The sequence below is a fragment of the Chenopodium album genome, chromosome 9, assembly GCF_948465745.1.
Source record: "Chenopodium album chromosome 9, dcCheAlbu1.1, whole genome shotgun sequence".
In the NCBI taxonomy this organism is placed as follows: domain Eukaryota; kingdom Viridiplantae; phylum Streptophyta; class Magnoliopsida; order Caryophyllales; family Amaranthaceae; genus Chenopodium; species Chenopodium album.
In genome coordinates, this window is record NC_137842.1 from 51,663,289 (window position 1) to 51,669,658 (window position 6,370).

Below are 6,370 nucleotides of genomic sequence, written 5' to 3' on the forward strand. Positions count from 1 at the left end.
GGTAGTCTCGACTAGGAGGGATGCGGTTGACTAACGAAGGTTGAGGGCTTATTACGATGCATGCTTGCTAGGTGGTGCGTGGTTTGACTAAGAGATGCTCTTAGGATCATGATAGGGTGTCTCTATGGTGGTAACCGTAGTGGCTCCGGCATGTAGGAACGAGTGCAACCCAGGTCAACGATGTTTTAGGTGCCTTCGACGAAACCATGGACTTACGTGGCCATATGCTTGATGGTAAGGAATGGCCTTGGTTTGTAGATTGTCTACCCAAAACTTTCCTTGGTGGACTACTTATACTAGGGACTCCTTGACAATTATGCTTAGTCATAGTGGTGGCATGCGGTTGCCTTTAATCTAGAGATTAGCTAATTAGTGGGGATGGTGGACGGTTATATAAGGTAACCACCCACGTTGCACCACTCTCCCTAAATTGTTGTTACGGTTATGCTGAGGTGGCACGTGGATAAGTATGGTTCCTAAAATATAGGACCATGATGTTAGTGGGTTGACTAACGGTCACCTTGACTGTGTCGTTGACATGGTCAAACGAAAACGCGGTTAAGCCACTACTGAGGTGGTTCCTATATAATAGGAGCACCAGAGTAGTGGGGTGTAACCATGAACATGGATAGTTATTCTGAGGGGATAAGGCCACGTCATGTAATAGTTACTCCATTCACTTAGTGGCCCTAGTAAATAGGAATACTAAGGGAGTGGATGGTTACACTGATCAGGCGGTTGAGCGTCACTTAAGCACACTGATGCATGTCTTCTAAAATGTAGGAACATGGCATAGTGGGGTGTGACGGTTACCATGCAGTTACAAGAGCATGCTGAACGTGGATAACTCCCTGAGTACGTGGACAAGTCCAGATACATCCAAGTAAGCATCCAAGTAGTGGGTACTTATTAGATCATGGGTGTAGCGGGCATAGTGGGCAGTTATCCTATCTGACTGGGCTATAGTCAATGCCTATAAATAGGCCAAGGCATTCATTTGCTTGGAATCGAATTTGGAAGCTCTAGAGAGAGATTCTAGAGAGAGAAACTCCTTGTAGTTTGTAAGCAACGAAATTCGTTGGTGCTTGTCTCTTACTTCTGTGCATTCATTCTTTATTGCTTGAGTGTTAAGCTGGTCTAGACTTGGTCTAGGAGCCATCACGGGAACCTCCTTAGTCCTTAACTTAAAAAAAAAAAATTAGTCCACAAATTATCTCGTGACAATTTGGTCTGACCTGCCGGAAAGGCAAGTTCTACTTAAACTACGCAACAAAATGAGACCTCCTCCCTCTCGATTAGTGAAGCAAGCATGGTCAGTATTGAACCCTACGACTAGGAAACTGACCTTCACGAGAGATATTCCCAAGGGTGTGTCGGTCAGCCCTATTGCAGCCAAACCTCTTTGTGATATGATGCATGGGGAAATTAGGTCGTTGACTAACCTCCTCACGGCCAAACAAAATTTATTATAATCCTAAACTAACCCCTAAACAAGTCTAGTGGTAAGTTCGGAGTCGAACCACAAGGAACGGTAATCTTAGATTGTTCTCGATCTAATGCTTAAGCTACGCCGAAGTCGGTTTATGGATAGTGGAAACTACAACTACACTAACACACATATAAAGACCAAGATATTATAAAGTCTACTAGGGGCAAAGATCCACTTTGAACAATTAACAAGTTAATGAGAATCCAATTGATAATAAATCATGCAAAGAAAGAATTAAAATGGGAATTAATTACACTCAAGAGCAATCTCTCAAATTCCTAGCCTAGATCCCTCATTGACTAGGTGCATAGAAGAAATTTACCCAAAATGCAATCAAATATATAAATTCTAATTCACAATCCCTTGTCAAACTAGAACTAATATGCAATCAAGTTTGCTATCATGGGAGATCAAACCAATCTAAAACAAACAACATGCCATCATCAATTCAATCAATTTAATCACACAATTATCATCAAAATTATCTCAAATAACTCAATTAACCATTACAAAGTTTCACTCAACACCTAATACAGGGAAATCTACTCAAACATGATTAACAAAGCAATTAAAGAAAGCATAAAGAGAAATAGAGTAAGAATGCTCATTGATATAAGATGGAGATCTTCAAATCATCAAATTCCTCCTCTGATTATCCAAAATCCATGAAAACCATTGTGTTTCTCACTTTCTCTCTCCAAAATTTGAGAGTTTCTCTCTCTAAAAACCTAAAACTAACCTAAAAACTACTAAAATATGAAATCCCCCCTCTAAAATGAGCAAAAAATCTATTTATAGCCCTTACTAAATTGCCTAGGAAGCTCCGTAAATGTCGAGCAGCGCTTAGAGGAGCGGGCGCTCCAATTTCGTGCACGGGCGCTCCTAGCTCTCGGACTAGGCAAACTGCTCAGCTTCAAATGAGCATATCTCCCACGTTTTACATCGGAATTGGGAATATGACCTCTCGTTGGAAAGCTCTCGAGATAAGCTTTCATCTTCAATTGAAATCGCCCCAAAATGTTTTGTAGATCAAAAGATATAGGCGTTTGAAGTATGATCTTTGCAAATCAAGTGCACATTTCTTCATTACTTGTTCTTTTATGTTTTATATTTCTTCAATCTTGAGCAATGAACTTATCCAAGTGTTCCTAAACATAAGAGTAAACCAATAAAGTTTAATTTAATGGCATAAGCTACCAAAATATGCAAGAAAAGCCAAAATTGAGCAATAACGATATTTCACACACAAACATGACAAATGTAGTAAAACGTTATTAAAACCAAGTAAAAAGATAGAAAAACTATGAAAAACTAACTAGAAAACTCCTAAAAATAGCGACATAAATAACACTTATCATGATACCGCTGGGGAGCTGAATGGTTGCGTGCCTCCTCGGAGGATAAACACCCCTCCACCGACGAAAGAACCAGAAGACCTCTTAGATGAGGGCCCCTTGTACGCCAAGGTAATGACATACTTTGGGGATCTGGCAGGTGCAGGCAAGGTGCTGCACTCGAGCGATCTATGGTTGTCTCTTAGCTAGTTGAAGGCCCTTGTGAACGAGAATCGTGAGAAACTTGGGTTCAATCTCGAGGATCCATGGTCCTCTTGGTGGGATCAAGTAAAGGCTGGGGAAATGTTCTCTATGGACGACCGTCAGGCGGAAGTCATGGAGAAGTGGTGCAGCCGCGTGTGGGATGTTAACGGTAACTTCATCTCGCAATTTCCCTCCTCAAAGTTGAAGGTAGCTTCTTTGACTAATTTCGTTCCTTGCAATGCTATTGTTGCTCATGCAGGTGGTTGGATTGAAGACCCGCGGGTAAAAGGAAGCGAGTTGGATTCCGTACCCAAAGAAAGGTCTAAGAAATTAGCGCAAGCGTCCAATCTCATCAAGGTAGCAACCAAGGCAGTGGAGGTGGTCAACCTTGAGGACTCTGAGGACGAGAGTGTGGATTACGCTCCTGCCAAGTCTGAGGGCTCTCCCAGTTGGAAGGGATATCACTTCAGTGATGATGAGGGAAATATGGTGATTCCATCACCGGAATATAACCCAACTTGCGCATCACCGGAGTACAACCCGACTACCCCAGAGTATGCCAAGTTCAAGCCCGAGTTCGGCCCCTTTAATCCGTAAAGGTGAAAGATATCCTTTGTGATGATTCTTACTTATCTATGTTAGGTGTTGGTTGTTTTGTTGTCTTTCATTCCATTTCAAGTTTCATTTACTTTGTTGTATATATGCATTGTAAATATCTTATCAATGAAAAGAATGGTTGTTTTTGGTTCATTACATTGCTTGTTTCCATGGTCACGGTTATGTGATAACACATCTGCTTAATCGATGTATTGATTTTAAGCCGGAAGTGCGCACAATGTGTCACTCCACTCATAAAACTAACTTGAAACAATGCGAGTGTAATGAATATGGAAGGTGTAGACACCTAAAAATGTCTACCCAAAACCAAACCCGATGATGAACACTTTTCACCGCCATTATTGGTCGGGTTGAGTATTTAATCTTTGGAGTTCTTAAATCCATGTTCTATCCAATATATTTCAAAAACCAATCCATTTCCTAGCTCATTTCCCTAAACCATAGCTTGTTATCCACTTTTTGTGTCCACATCGCAAAACCGAGAGAAACTGATTTTTTGGTCTTATAATTTTGATCCAATTATTATTTGGTTGAATAGGCCTTGAAATAAGATTTCCAACCATATATCATAAGCCCAATTCCGAGCTATAACGAAAAAGATATGAGCAAAACACTAAACTCGGCCCAAAACCGACACCCTTCCACTAAAACGGCCATATCTTAAAATATAAAAATCATTTTGACCTGATTCTAATTGGGTTGGAAAGTAGACTTGATAAGATTTCCAATGATATATTACATTCCTTATTCCGAGTTACGGATCAAAAGGTATGATGATTTTAAAACGGGTAAAAAAACTGGAATCACCGCGCACAGTGCAAAAGCACCGTGTCACGGGAGTGTGCCCGTCTGACGGTGCCTTCCCCCGTCTGACGTTGCCTGGTGTCGTGATACGGTACTGTACATCGTGTCACAGTGCCATTTTTGAAGCTTTTTCGCGTTAAATTCCACCGTGGCACGGTACCTGTTACCGTGACACGGCACCTGTTTCCGTGACACGGTACCTGCAGCCGTGACACGGTATTTCTCACCGTGTTTCCGTGACACGGTACCTGCAGCCGTGACACGGTATTTCTCACCGTATCACGGTGCTTTTCCCTTGTAATTTCCGCGTTTTCTTATACCGTAAAACGGTGTACTGTATCGTGCCACGGTGGACACTGCCGTGTCACGGTACGTGTGCCATGTCACGGAATTTTCTCGTGTCTTTTCCGCGTAAACCCTTCACGCGTTTTCACTTCCCGTAGGTCAAATATTTCCCGCGTCACTCCAGTTGTCCACCGCATCACGGGATTTTCCCCCGTCTGACGGTGCCTGACACCGTGTCACGGTGTTCTCTACCGTGTCGCGGTGTTATTTTTTAGGGTTTTTATCTTTTTAGGGTTCCGTGTGTTCCCTCTGCTCATTTTTCCTATAAATAGGACCCCCCTTTCTGCAGTTTGGGGGATCAAATCCTTCTCTCTTTTACACCAAAAATTATTCTCTTCTCTTTCTCTCATATTCTAATCTTTAAACCTATATTCCTAATTACATCATTCTTCCCCTAAGCACTCCAAGGAGTCCATACAACACCCGAGGTTCCGTCCTTAAACCAAGGCGTGAAAGGTACAAATAACTGAGGGTTTGGACCAAATTGACTCTACTTTTTTATTTAATTTAATTTAATTTCTATTTACTTTACATTTTTTATTGAAGTTACTAACAGTTTATTCATGATGTAGCAATTTAAAAGAACGCGCAGAATGTGAGTAATTAATTAATTTAATTACTCTTATTTTATTTTAATATTGCTGGTATCATGATTAGGTTGATTTTATATTTAATTTGACTAACGCGATTATTGTTGAATTGCTACCAATATTAATGTTCATTCTATTATTATTTATGATCACCATATTGCATGTTTAAAGGGAATATGTAATTGAAAATCACGCCTAATAAGATAATTTGGACAACCGGTTTAGGTTCCTTTTTAATCTTGTTGTTAATTGAAGTGATCACGATATATTAGGATTATATGTTGCATTAATATTCAACCAATTTAGCTTAATAATAGATTGGATCAAATTGAATCTTTGTTTGCATGTCTTTGAGATCGCAGGAATCACTTTTCACTATAAGAATCGAGTAGAGGCCAATACGGGCGAATGTGACTCCATGACTCACTTCGTACCATCATCCCCGATCCTCCTTTCGTGGTTCCGAACCATATGGAGTTAGTAATCTCATGAATTATGAATGGGGTGTAACCTTCACGGGTCAATCGTTGTTGCCTATCGTTGTCCCTTATTCGTGGTTGCCTTTTATGATCTGTGAACGGTTTACAAGTTCTTTAAAAACTTGTTGGCGGCTCCCTACTTTGCTTTGTCCCTAATCGTATTATGTCAATTCCCACTTCTTATGAGTGCCAAGCATATTCACCACATGCTTTAATGTAGGCGCACTTCGAGCGACGCCTACAGAAGGGGGGGTGGTAAGTCCTTGGTAGCAACAAGGTTCCTTGTGAATCACACTTAAACCTTTGAGAATTCCAACCGGAATGGGGACATACTACAAAGGTTGGCAGTTAAAATGGGGTTTACGCCCGATTCTTGAAGTAATGAGTGGGGTTGTTGAAGGAATGATGCTAATGATAAGGCAAGACCCTTTCCAATGCAACCCATGGGCAGAGTTGTTAGACTTTGGAAGCTTAGCTTGGAACGATGAGCAGGCTAAGGTAAGTAAC